The sequence below is a fragment of the Podarcis filfolensis genome (assembly GCF_964270895.1).
Source record: "Podarcis filfolensis genome assembly, chromosome: 4".
Lineage (NCBI taxonomy): Eukaryota > Metazoa > Chordata > Lepidosauria > Squamata > Lacertidae > Podarcis > Podarcis filfolensis.
Window position 1 is genome coordinate 33343826 of NC_139607.1, and position 12487 is coordinate 33356312.

The window sequence follows — 12487 nt, forward strand, 5'->3', positions numbered from 1 at the left end:
TTTCTGTTCTCATCCTGAAGCAAAGTTCTTAACCTGAGGTACTATTTCTGGGTTAGCGGAGTCTGTAACCTGAAGTGTCTGTAACCTGAGGTCCCACTGTACTTGCACTTTGGCTACTGATTCACTAGGGAACCTGCAAGCATCAACTGTCTCCACATCCATGCTTCTCCCTTGCTGAATCGGGACAGGTGTTTTTAGTGCAAAAGGAAAAGGATTGTGGCAAAGACAGCTTGATATGATGCGATAACAGACACAATAGACTGCAAACCTCAAAGCCAAAGGCACTCACTACTGAAACACAAGTAAGAACGACCCAACTAGCCTAGGGAAAGGAATGGCAGTCAAAAACAGAAATAGTGTAGCAGAAACGATCCAGTGTTGCACATTAAATTAATGAAATTGAGGACACCACCTCCAGTATGCCTTTCCCTGTTCTTCCTACAGAATTTGTATCCAGAGATAGCCATGCCCCACTGGTTCTCTCCCTTCCACCAGACTTCCATTACGCCAACAATATCTCTAAGACCAAGCAGTGCAGCTCACCCATCTTGGCTTGGAAACACCTTCAAATGGTCTTTCTCCCCAAGTGTCTTTAGCACATGTGTTTAACTGTCTGGTGCTTTGGCCACTCTCCGTTACTATCATATGCCCTTGCACTCAATGTACTAGGTCTAAACCTCCTCCATTTGAACCATTATAAACACTGCATTTTAGATGATGTGCGAGCTTTTCAGAAACAGAGACAAATAATAGTTTCTTATGCCACATGTCCGAATTCAAGTGTTTCGTGTCTTTCCCGTTATGGTCTGTCTTGAAGCTACCCACTGTATAGCTATTTCAGATGTGTGTTACTGGGTCAGGAAACAAGGAAAGCAAACATAAACTGGGATCACAGGGAATATCTGTGTGCATGGACTTATCCATCTCCTGCAATACCTTTGTCCAGATTTTTTTAATATAACCAGACTGTATTTTAATTATGTATTTACAACCAGAATTTATTTTAATTGTATGCTGCTCTAAGCTTCCAAATGAGAGAAAGGACATTTAAAAATACGATGAATAATAAGATCCACACTGGAGACCTGCAACAAATCTTGGAATGTAATGGCAGCTAAAGTTATATAATCTATGTAAGTTTATATTGTAGACAGGACGGAAGGGTGTCCTGCTAAGTCCAGGCTCAAATTAAGGCCAAAAAAGCTTTGTCTGCATTAGTTTTCCATTAATTTAAGTCACATAAAACACAGATTTCACATGCATTGGCTGGGGGGAGCAGGAAGGGGCTGTTACATTATAGAAGATTACAGAGGGAATTTTTTTCCCAAACTGTAGCTTACCATGCTTTCTTTTTTGTGTGCAGCTTCTGCAGAGTGAGCAACCTATCATTTGAAGATTGCAGTTTTAACTGCCTGCAGGATTAACAGTTGTAGTGTTTGTTTTGAATGAGCTGCCATAATAACTCAACAGAAGCAGTTTGTGACAATTGAAGGAAAGAGAATAGATATGAATGGTTCCTGCTGATAAAACTGATTTCTTCACATGCCATTCAATGCCCAGGAAGAGAAATAAGGAGAATTAAGACCTTGGGTAGGCGATGGTGGAAACATCTGGTGAGGATGTACTTTATTTTGGTCACTACTTTCAGCACCAGCAGTACTGAAAACTTTTTAAAAAACCCACAATAATAGGTTAAGATACTATTACGTGTGTGTGTGAAGACAAATTCATAGAGGATAAGACTATCAGTGTCTAGGTAAAGGTAAATGGACCCCTGACCATTAGGTCCAGTCACGGACAACTCTGGGGTTGCGGCGATCATCTTGCTTTACTGACCAAGGGAGCTGGCGTACAGCTTCCGGGTCATGTAGCCAGCATGACTAAGTCGCTTCTGGCGAACCAGAGCAGCGCACAGAAACGCCATTTACCTTCCCTCTGGAGTGGTACCTATTTATCTACTTGCACTGCATGCTTTCGAACTGCTAGGTTGACAGGAACAGGGACTGAGCAATGGGAGCTCACCCCATCACGGGGATGTGAACCGCCGACCTTCTGATCAGCAAGCCCTAGGCTCTGTGGTTTAACCCACAGCGTCTATTAGCTATCAAAGGCTATGATGGCTCTATGTTCTACCTCCACAACTGGATGCAATGCGTCTCTGTATACAAATTTCTGGGAATCGTAAGTGGGGAGAATGCTGCTGTTGCATTAAAGTCTTGCTTGTGGGCTTCCCATAGGCATCATCTCGGCCACCATGAGAACAGGATGCTGGACTGCGTAGGCCTTTGGTCTAATCCAGCAAGGCTCTACATAATGCCAACTGTGAGTGATAGAAGTGCATAGAAGTACCACAATATGAGCCTGGGTCAGAGATGACCCTGCTTGCTTGCTCATTTATTTATTTAATACACTGGGTGTTTTATTTATTTATACACCACACTCTGCAAGGTCAGTCAACAGCACGTGTCTTGCAGGAGCAGACAAGAGGTGTCATTCTGCACTCAGAAACTAGCACTACCAGGCAAAGAGACACTCAGGGACAAGTACTACCAGCCAATGAGAGGTTTCCCAGAAGCAGTGAGGTGGGGTTAGAGTAAGGTTACCAGATTTTTTTCAATGAATCAGGGGACACTTTTCAACTTCAATGGATTTTGTATGGGGACTGGTTTGTAAATCTGGGGGCTGTCCCCGGGAAACGGGGACATCTGGTAGCCTTATGTTAGAGGCAAGCAGCTCAGAAGGCCAGTGGCTGGGGGATAACATCAGTGGGCAGTGAACTGCAAGAGGAATCAAAGAGAATAAAAAAGTATAGGGAGAGAGCTGAGGACCTTGTTGGGTGGGGTTGTAGAATTTGTTTCCTTTTTATTCTGTTGTTCCTTGAAGGAATTCATGGGGGCATATATATTTCTCCCAGTACTTTTCATCCTCACGACTACCCTGCGAGACCTTTATGGCTTAGGACTAGATTCTCCACGTATGCCTGCTTGGAGACTCTTTTCTCCAGCCTGAGGTACCCAGCAAATGGATTATTATTTTTTTCTCCAGTGCTGGCATCCTGGATGTGGAATGCTCTCCCCAACCTTATGGTTTCCCCAGGCTTTTACACTTTTATTTTTCCTTTCCCTATTACTCTGGTTTGTATTTTATTTTTTTAAATGTAGCTTTTATGGATTTACTGTTTTTCAATTTCAGTTTTAATATTTCATGGTAATATTTTATTTTAAGATGGCCTAATAATTTGACTGAAGGGCAGGGTGTAAACCTTGATATTAAATAAATAAATGAGGTAGTTACGCTGAGAAGGAGGGACTGAAACAAGCTCAGCCAATGAGTACCCTTGCTTGGTGGATATTGGAACTTGGCTGTCTCCAGCCCTACTTCTTTGACAGAATTACAACCCTGGTAGATGAAGGGAACGCAGTGGATGTAGCCTACCTTGATTTCAGCAAGGCATTTGACAAGGTGCCCCATGATATTCTTGTAAAGCTGGTAAAATGCGGTCTTGACTATGCTACCACTCAGTGGATTTGTAACTGGCTGACTGACCGAACCCAAAGGGTGCTCATCAATGGTTCCTCTTCATCCTGGAGAAGAGTGACTAGTGGGGTGCCACAGGGTTCTGTCTTGGGCCCGGTCTTATTCAACATCTTTATCAAAGACTTGGATGATGGACTCAAGGGCATCCTGATCAAATTTGCAGATGACACCAAACTGGGAGGGGTGGCTAACACCCCAGAGGACAGGATCACACTTCAAAACGACCTTGACAGATTAGAGAACTGGGCCAAAACAAACAAGATGAATTTTAACAGGGAGAAATGTAAAGTATTGCACTTGGGCAAAAAAAATGAGAGGCACAAATACAAGATGGGTGACACCTGGCTTGAGAGCAGTACATGTGAAAAGGATCTAGGAGTCTTGGTTGACCACAAACTTGACATGAGCCAACCGTGTGACGCGGCAGCTAAAAAAGCCAATGCAATTCTGGGCTGCATCAATAGGAGTATAGCATCTAGATCAAGGGAAGTAATAATGCCACTGTATTCTGCTCTGGTCAGACCTCACCTGGAGTACTGTGTCCAGTTCTGGGCACCACAGTTCAAGAAGGACACTGACAAACTGGAACGTGTCCAGAGGAGGGCAACCAAAATGGTCAAAGGCCTGGAAACGATGCCTTATGAGGAACGGCTAAGGGAGCTGGGCATGTTTAGCCTGGAGAAGAGGAGGTTAAGGGGTGATATGATAGCCATGTTCAAATATATAAAAGGATGTCACATAGAGGAGGGAGAAAGGTTGTTTTCTGCTGCTCCAGAGAAGCGGACACGGAGCAATGGATCCAAACTACAAGAAAGAAGATTCCACCTAAACATTAGGAAGAACTTCCTGACAGTAAGAGCTGTTCGACAGTGAAATTTGCTGCCAAGGAGTGTGGTGGAGTCTCCTTCTTTGGAGGTCTTTAAGCAGAGGCTTGACAACCATATGTCAGGAGTGCTCTGATGGTGTTTCCTGCTTAGCAGGGGGTTGGACTCGATGGCCCTTGTGGTCTCTTCCAACTCTATGATTCTATGATTCTTGATGCCAACTGCTGTACCACGGTTCACTTTTGTGGGATTTAAGCAGCTTAGCAGTGTGCAGAGAGAGAATGGCAAAGTTTCTTGTGTAGAAAATGCCTTTGTCGTTTATGTGGAGGAAGAAAGCACGAAAAACTCTCTGTGTCCTTATTGGTAGCACTCAAGATGGAAAGGGATCGTGAATGCAGTCAAGAAATGAGCAGAAACCCAAAGCAGACTTAAGAAGATAATGACTTTGTCCTTGCGGCAGAAGGTCTGCAAAAAAACCCCCATGGAAGTAAGAATTGATACTTCACTTGTGACAAGTGGAACATTTGAAGCTGCTCTCTTAGTATTAGTAACCGAAGCAAATTTAACATGCTTGTAATTGGTGTTTTCCAGGTTTTCCCTTTTTGAATGGCACTCCCATAGGCTACATTACAAGCTGCTTCTGAAATTCCTCATGCTTTCAGAAGAAGTTTGCTATGTAGCCTGAGCAGGTGTTGTTCAAGACAGGCCAAGCCCCTTTGAGTTGTGCAGTTTGTTGGACCCTCATCCAGGACGATGTGACTTACATTGCTTTGGGTCAAGGTGAAAATGTCTACTCTTGGCTTTGTGCTTAAAGAGGCACAGCAAGTAAAAAGATGAGACTGCTGAAAATGTTAGATTTGGGGTAATTCAGCAAAAAATAAATAAATAGAATTCACTTCCAGGGAAAACTTTGTTACTTTTGAGACAGATGCAGAATTATTTACTGAAACATTGCATTATTCATAATATATAGTGATGAGTTGTATTAAATGCTAATCCTACTCAGAGTAAACCCAGTAAACCTAATGGACAAGACTCCCAGGTCTAACTCAGGTTAATTAATTTCAGTGCATCTACTCTGACTATGACTTTGTTGGATACAGTCCACTGTCAACAGAATTATTTTTGAAATGCATAATATATTATGCATAGATTGGTTTAGGGCCATCATGGTTGTAATGATGTCATTAATGTAGAAATTAAATAGAAAAGGGGCCAAGAGGCAGCCCTGTTTGACCCCTTTATTCAGAGGGAAAGAATCAGAAAGAGCTCCCAGAGGGCCAAATTTTACTCTGGCCGATATGTCATTGTGAATTTCCATAAGAAGGTGGAGGAGTCTCTTATCTATGTTGGTGTAACTAAGCTTCTGCCATAGCCTATCTCTAGGGATGGAGTCAAAAGCGGAGGTCAAGTCCACAAAAGCCGCGTGTAGTTTGCAGTTGAACCTGTTTAGGTATTTATCAATCAATATAAATAGAACAAGACATTGGCCAGATGTACTATGACCTTTACGGAAGCCAGCCTGTTCCGGATGGAATAACTTTATTTCTTCTGCCCACTCGATTAATTTCTCTAACAAGAATCTAGAGTAAACCTTGTATGATATGTCCAGCAGGCTAATAGGTCGATAGTTACACGGATCTTGTGGGTCCCCCTTTTTATGTATTGGGATGACTATGCTCTGTTTCCAGTTAGGTGGAATCTTAAGAGTAGCATTAATAGTCGTAAAGAGAGATGCTAAAATAGGGCCCACCACGTCTGGTTCGATATAAATACCTCAGGTGGTATCATATCCTCCCCCGGGGATTTATCCCCTGATAGCATGCTAATTAGTTGTAAACATCTCTCTGGGGAAACTGGTTCCCAGGTGGGCAAGGCAGATGCTGGAAGAGAAGAGACTACGTTTACTTCAGGATCTGGGGCGGAATACAGCTGAGCAAAGTGAGAGTGCCAACTGGCTGCTGTGATATTATTAACGATGAATGAGTGGGGTCTTAAACCTGCATTAATTAAATTCCAGAATTTCTTGTTGTCACGGGTTTTAATGGCCACTGACAGGGCCGTCCAGCGTTCTTTCGCAAAGAGCAATTTCTTATGTTGAAGCAACTTCTTGTAGTATAAACGGAATTGGGCTAACTCCCTGATTTTGCTCTGGGAGCTGTCTGATTTCATATCAGACTGAAGAAATCTAAGCCAACTTCTGCACTGTTTGCATTCTTGGTCGAACCAAGTTTGATTCTTCCAGGTTAGAATCGCACGGGGAGATTTCGTGAGTGAAGGAAGCAAGTAGGCTAGAATTTGCTGGAAAGTTGAGAAATGATTCACATTCGTTGTTAACAGCTGAGCTTTCAAGGCTAGGATCTCAGGGGAATTTAGGAGGACTTTTATGTCTTGCTCCAGATAGATATCCCACTTCTTACGTCCGGGGGCTAAGATCAGTGGGTCCTGGAGGTGGAATGAGCTGGGAAGCCCCAGCTGTGTGGGGGGGAAGGAGATGGCGATTGGAAGGTGGTCACTTTCGGTTCTGTTGAACACATTGAAACAATATGCCTTATCATTAAAGGCTGAAGAGGACCAGATGTAGTCTATAACGCTTGCCCCTCTCGAACCTAGAAAAGTATAGAATCCCCCGGACCAGTCTTTGGGAGTGCCATGCAAGCTGTGCAGCCCGCAGTTTATGGTAAGCTCCAGTAGTATGATGCCAGCCCTATTGATGGTCTTATCATGTGAATTCCACGTCGGAAACCACTCCTCCTCTATGAATAATTGCGACTTATGGGTGAATGAGCTTATGTCTGCTCCGATTCTGGCATTAAAGTCCCCCATTATAAAGATCTCTGACTTTGGAAATTCAGCCACCGATTTATCGAGGATAAATCTTAAATCCTCCCAAAACTGATTTGAATGAGAAGGGGAGGAGGTAGATGGATTGTACAAGTTTACACATATGAAGTCCCCAACCAAGCTGTTAGTGATATGTAAAGTTTGAATGGAATTACTCTCTAACCAAAAGAGAGGAGAGATATTAAGTTGAAGCTCCTGCGAAACAAATGTTACCAGGCCACCACTAGGGCGCCCATACAAATGTGTTTTGGTCGCAGGAATCACATAAGCGTCATAGCCCGGTAGGGATGGGGGGGAGACGATTCTAGGCACCAGGTCTCTTGTATACCCATAATCTGGAATTTCGCTAAAAACTCTTTCATATCCCCGCCATCCTGTTTGGACGTCCATCCCGCCACATTCCAGGATAGCACATTAAAGCAGTTTGGAGAGGGACTATGTGCTAGTCAGTTACTCTGGTTACTGGTGGGAGAGGCATTGCCTCTTTACAACAGCGCAAGATCCCCATATTACTCTATGCGGACGACATGGTGATACTGTCTTTAACCAAGCAGGGCTTAAACAACATGCTCAGAGGGCTCATGACATATTGTGATACCAACTCCCTCAAAATCAATTTCGCCAAAACCAAAATTCTTACTTTTGGCACGAAAACTCGGAAGCCATTCTGGAAATTTGAGGGCCACTCTATTGAATATTGTTCAGCATTCAAGTATTTGGGCATCACTTTTCAGCATGGGCTTAGTTGGTCAGCTCACCTAAATATGACCATCCTGGCTGCCCGTAGAACCATCAAAGCCTTGGAGAAATTCTTCTATGCAAAAGGCGGCCAGTTGGTTCCTCCAATCAGAAAAGCATTTATCAGCAAAGTCCTCCCGATGTTACTGTATGGGGTTGAAATCTGGGGGTGGAATTTAAAAACACTACAACGGCTCAAGATTCTACAAAACTCTTTTGCACGAAAGTTACTGGGCCTCCCCAAGGGCTCGGTTGCTGCACAGTTAAGAACAGAACTGGGCCTCCCCTCTATTGTTGCGAGAGCCCACATTAGAATAATTAGTTTTTATTGTAAATTAATCAATGCCCCAGGCTCCCTACTAGCCAGGCAAGCCTTTTTAACTTGTGCTCATAACAACAAATGGTCCAAGGCCATGGAGATTATCACGGCACGCTACTCCCTCCCAGATCTTGACACGCTGTCATCTTGGGACCATCATAATATCCGGGCCTGGATTCTTACAAGAGACGAGGCCATGGACCGGGCACAGTCCACCACAGCTCGCCTCTCCAAGTGGCTCCCTAAAGTGAAAGTGGTAAGATCACTGGCCAACTACTTGATAGACTTGACGGAGCCCAATTTGAGAAGAGCGTTTACCATGGCCCGTTTCCATTCTATACCCACGGCCTTCTTGCAGGGGATTTACTTTAAGACCCCCATTACTCAGCGTCTATGTCCATGCACAATGAATGAAGTAGAGGACTTCATACATTTCTTTTTCTACTGCCCTATTTATGAGCTAATAAGAACTAAGCTCCTCCTCTTGATCCCGCCCACCATCACATCTAAGGAAGACTGTTTGAAATCGCTTCTTGTGGATGCAAATCCCCAAATTTCACGTGGGGTGGCAATCTTTATAGTGCAGGCTTTGAAACTCAGGGCTACACTGACTGGGTAGTGTGTCCCAGACCTGGACCTGTTTTAATTCTTTGTATTACCTTTTTAACCTAATGTGCCGAGCCTATTTTGGGGCCATTATATGTTTTATATACATCTGCATTTTAGATTCCCGGCACTGGCAACTAAATTTTTACATTATTGTTTTAGGGTAATTTAAATGTCACAATGCCAGTAATATCGTTTGAATCTTGTTAGGTTGCTTCTCTCTAGCATTTTTGTCTTATCCTGCTATGGCTGTATGCTAATGCAATAAAGGTTTGATTATGATTATTCATAGAGTTAATTAAATTAAAATTAATTTCTGCTGAACCAACCGTGAAGATAAATGGATGTTTACTGGTAACTAAAACAATGTTGTCTAGACTTTGGCAGTGGTTATATATTCATTTATTTCTCAGAGGTCTGGGAATTTTAGCAGTTGCAGCCCTGACACTCACAAGGACAAGATGTCCATAACATTTCATCTCCGCAAGTCAGGAGAAATTATTTCTAGGTCACCGCCGAGAAAGATCATAAGCACAATTTCATTTCAAAGCTCCGCTCCACAGTTCTGGTTTCCATGCATTATAATTTCAAAACCCACAGCTGGGCAATATTTCTTTATTAGGACCAGCCAAAACGTCACAAAAGAAGCGACCAGGCTTTTGAATTCACCAAACCCTTCATCAGACTGGATGGCGAACAAAATGGTGAAAGGAGAGGAAACTGTCTTGATACCAAGGCCACAAAGTCTGCTTTTAGTCAGAGTCTTGAGATAAGAGCGGAGGAGGAGATGGCAGGCTTAATTGGATTAGACTGTACTACAGGGATCTCACGCCCACAGAGACCTTCCCTTGTGCCTGCAAGGGTCTCTCCTCCCCTTCCCTCTGCTGAAATGGGCACTTGAAAGAAGCATTCTATTATAGCCAACAGAATCGGTTGCACTGTGTGTTTGGCTGTGGTATGTGTGGTTCCTATGGCAGTTTCTCTGGTTTAGAAACGTGCCCCACAGATCCCAAAAGACTGGCAACCCCCCGCTATACTAGGTGCTACGCAGGTCTCAGGTTGCCGCTACATGGGACAAAGAAACCACTCACATTTAGTCACTCCCACTTTCTGCCTCTGGCCCTGCCCATTGCTGATGGACATGTGGTCCATGGAAGGTTACTGATGCAGGAATACCACCCTCAGGCTGAAAAACACCCCCACTCCTACAATATGGGTTCTAGATCTCAAAAATCAAAATACCGTACGAGATGCTCATATACGCCAGGCATAGGCAAAGTCAGCCCTCCAGATTGTTTGAGACTACAATTTCCACCATCCCTGACCACTGGTCCTGTTAGCTAGGGATGATGGGAGTTGTAGTCCCAAAACATCTGGAGGGCCAAGTTTGCCTATGCCTGATATAAGTGTTCACACCCTGCTGGCTATCACACAAGTATGATATTCCACATACAAAATACTTATTATTCGAAAAAATTCACAATGCATGGGAGAAACTCACTGTACAAAAAGCCCAGAATTATTGTATGATGTTAACCGTGCATACTCTTTTCATTCGTACCTCTGATAGTCTTATTGGCTGAAAAACAGTTCAAAGAACCTCCAGAGTTGTTGGGTTTCTTTAAAACTGGAATTTAAGATGCTATTAGGCATGTGTGAGCTTTTTGGTTGACCCCTTGGGATGAGGCAGATCCAAATGGGGCAAATCCAAGGGAATAAAATCTGTTCCTAGTTTAAAGAGAGACAGATTTCTACGTGTAAAACTGTTACATGCTGCTCGCACTGAGGGGTGCTGGCCAAAAACTCCCACGGATTTCAATAGGGCCAGGATTTCATCCCACACAACCTCAAAGCAACGCAATAAACATTAAAAACTGTTTTTCACACATACCAAAATAAAAATGTTCGCTCATTCCATGCTGAAGCTTTAGAAAGCAACCGTTTCCGGATAAATACGCGACTGTTGTGCTTATTAGTTATTACGTAACAAGATCTGACTTATGCTGACATATGGGAGAACCTGCATTCTCTTCTCCAAGGCGTTTAAGGGATGTGTGTGCCCATTATTCCAACTAATTGGCACTGACACATGGCCAGAGCCCTAAGAAGTCCTGGTAGATAAGTTATGCTGGGAACTGGGCGATATGAGTGTACATTCTTTTTTAGTTCTCCTGGACTTCTCAGCAGACTTAACACCACTCACTGACCATGGTATTCTTCTGGATTGTCTAGAGCAATGTTTCCCAAACTTGGGTCTCCAGTTGTTTTTGGACTACAGTTCCCATGATCCCTGACCAGGGGCATCTTACCTATAGAGGCTAGTGGTGCAGGGCACCAAGTTCTGGAGGGCACCAGGGAAGAGATGGAGGCTGGATGCAGCGCCTTCTGGCATCAGCTTGCCGCCCTCGCCCACCTCTGCCATGCCACGCTGAAGCAGCGCTGCACCCAGAGCTTCCGTCTGCCATGGCCACTGCGGCACGAAGCCGCCAGCTGAGCCGGGAGGTGCAGTGTCCAGCCTCTGCCTCTTCCCTGCCAGAGGAGCTGCCCTCCAGCCACTGCCCGTCTCCTCCAGCCCCGCCGGCAGCACCGTCCTCCCTAAAAAACTCTGGGAAACTGGCGGGGGGCGCTTTGCACCACGGCACTGGATATGCTTAAGACGGCCCTGTCCCTGACCACTGGTCCTGCTAGCTGGGGATGATGGGAGTTGTAGTCCCAAAACAGCTGGAGACCCAAGTTTGGGAAACATAGGTCTAGGCTTTGGGCTGCTAAGATCTAATGTTAGTTCTATCATAACTCCGAGACCCACCAGCTAAGAAGGCTTGGGGCAAAAGACACACGCTAACTAAGGAATTAATAATCCTGAGCCTAGATAAATTTGTTCTGAGTCTCATAACTGAACGGAGCTCAAAATTATTCTGTATAAAAAGGCCACTCTTGCTTACCCTGAGCTGTCCTCGTTTCAGCAGCTTATTTTAGGTCAGGGAAGCGTCATTTCGTTGCTGCTATTAATAATCTATTTTGAGCCATGAATTCTTGCTGATCTTCTTCAGATCACCCTGCTAGCTACCTCCTGTCCACTCCTGGTTTAGACAGGTGCCATTGGAGGTACTGTTTTATGGTGGTTCCAGTCCTTCCTACAGGTCAGATTTCTGTAGGAGGTGATGGAGAACTCCTGCATGATGCCTTTCACGTCTCTCAGCATTTTCCTGTTGCCAACTATGCTTCTCAACAGCCACGTGAAACTGTTGTGGAGGTTGCCCAGAGATTTTGAGCTTTTTGTCATCACTAACTATGCAGACATCATGGTGCATCTCCCAATATCTCTCTCTCTCTCTCTCTCTCTCTCTCACACACACACACACACACACACACACACACACACACTTACTTCCATCTCAAACTAGGGACACTGGAGGTTTTGAACAGATTAGAGCAAGTAATAGGATAAATGTGACCAAACAAACTGAAACTTAATCCAGACAAGACAGAGGTACTCCTGGTCAGCAGAACACTGCAAGGGAAACATCTCATTGGTGTTTTTGCTCTTCGGGATGTATATATGTGAGTGTAGATCGCAAGAGTAGCCTGCATTTTGGGGCATTCCCTGGCACTGTGTCAC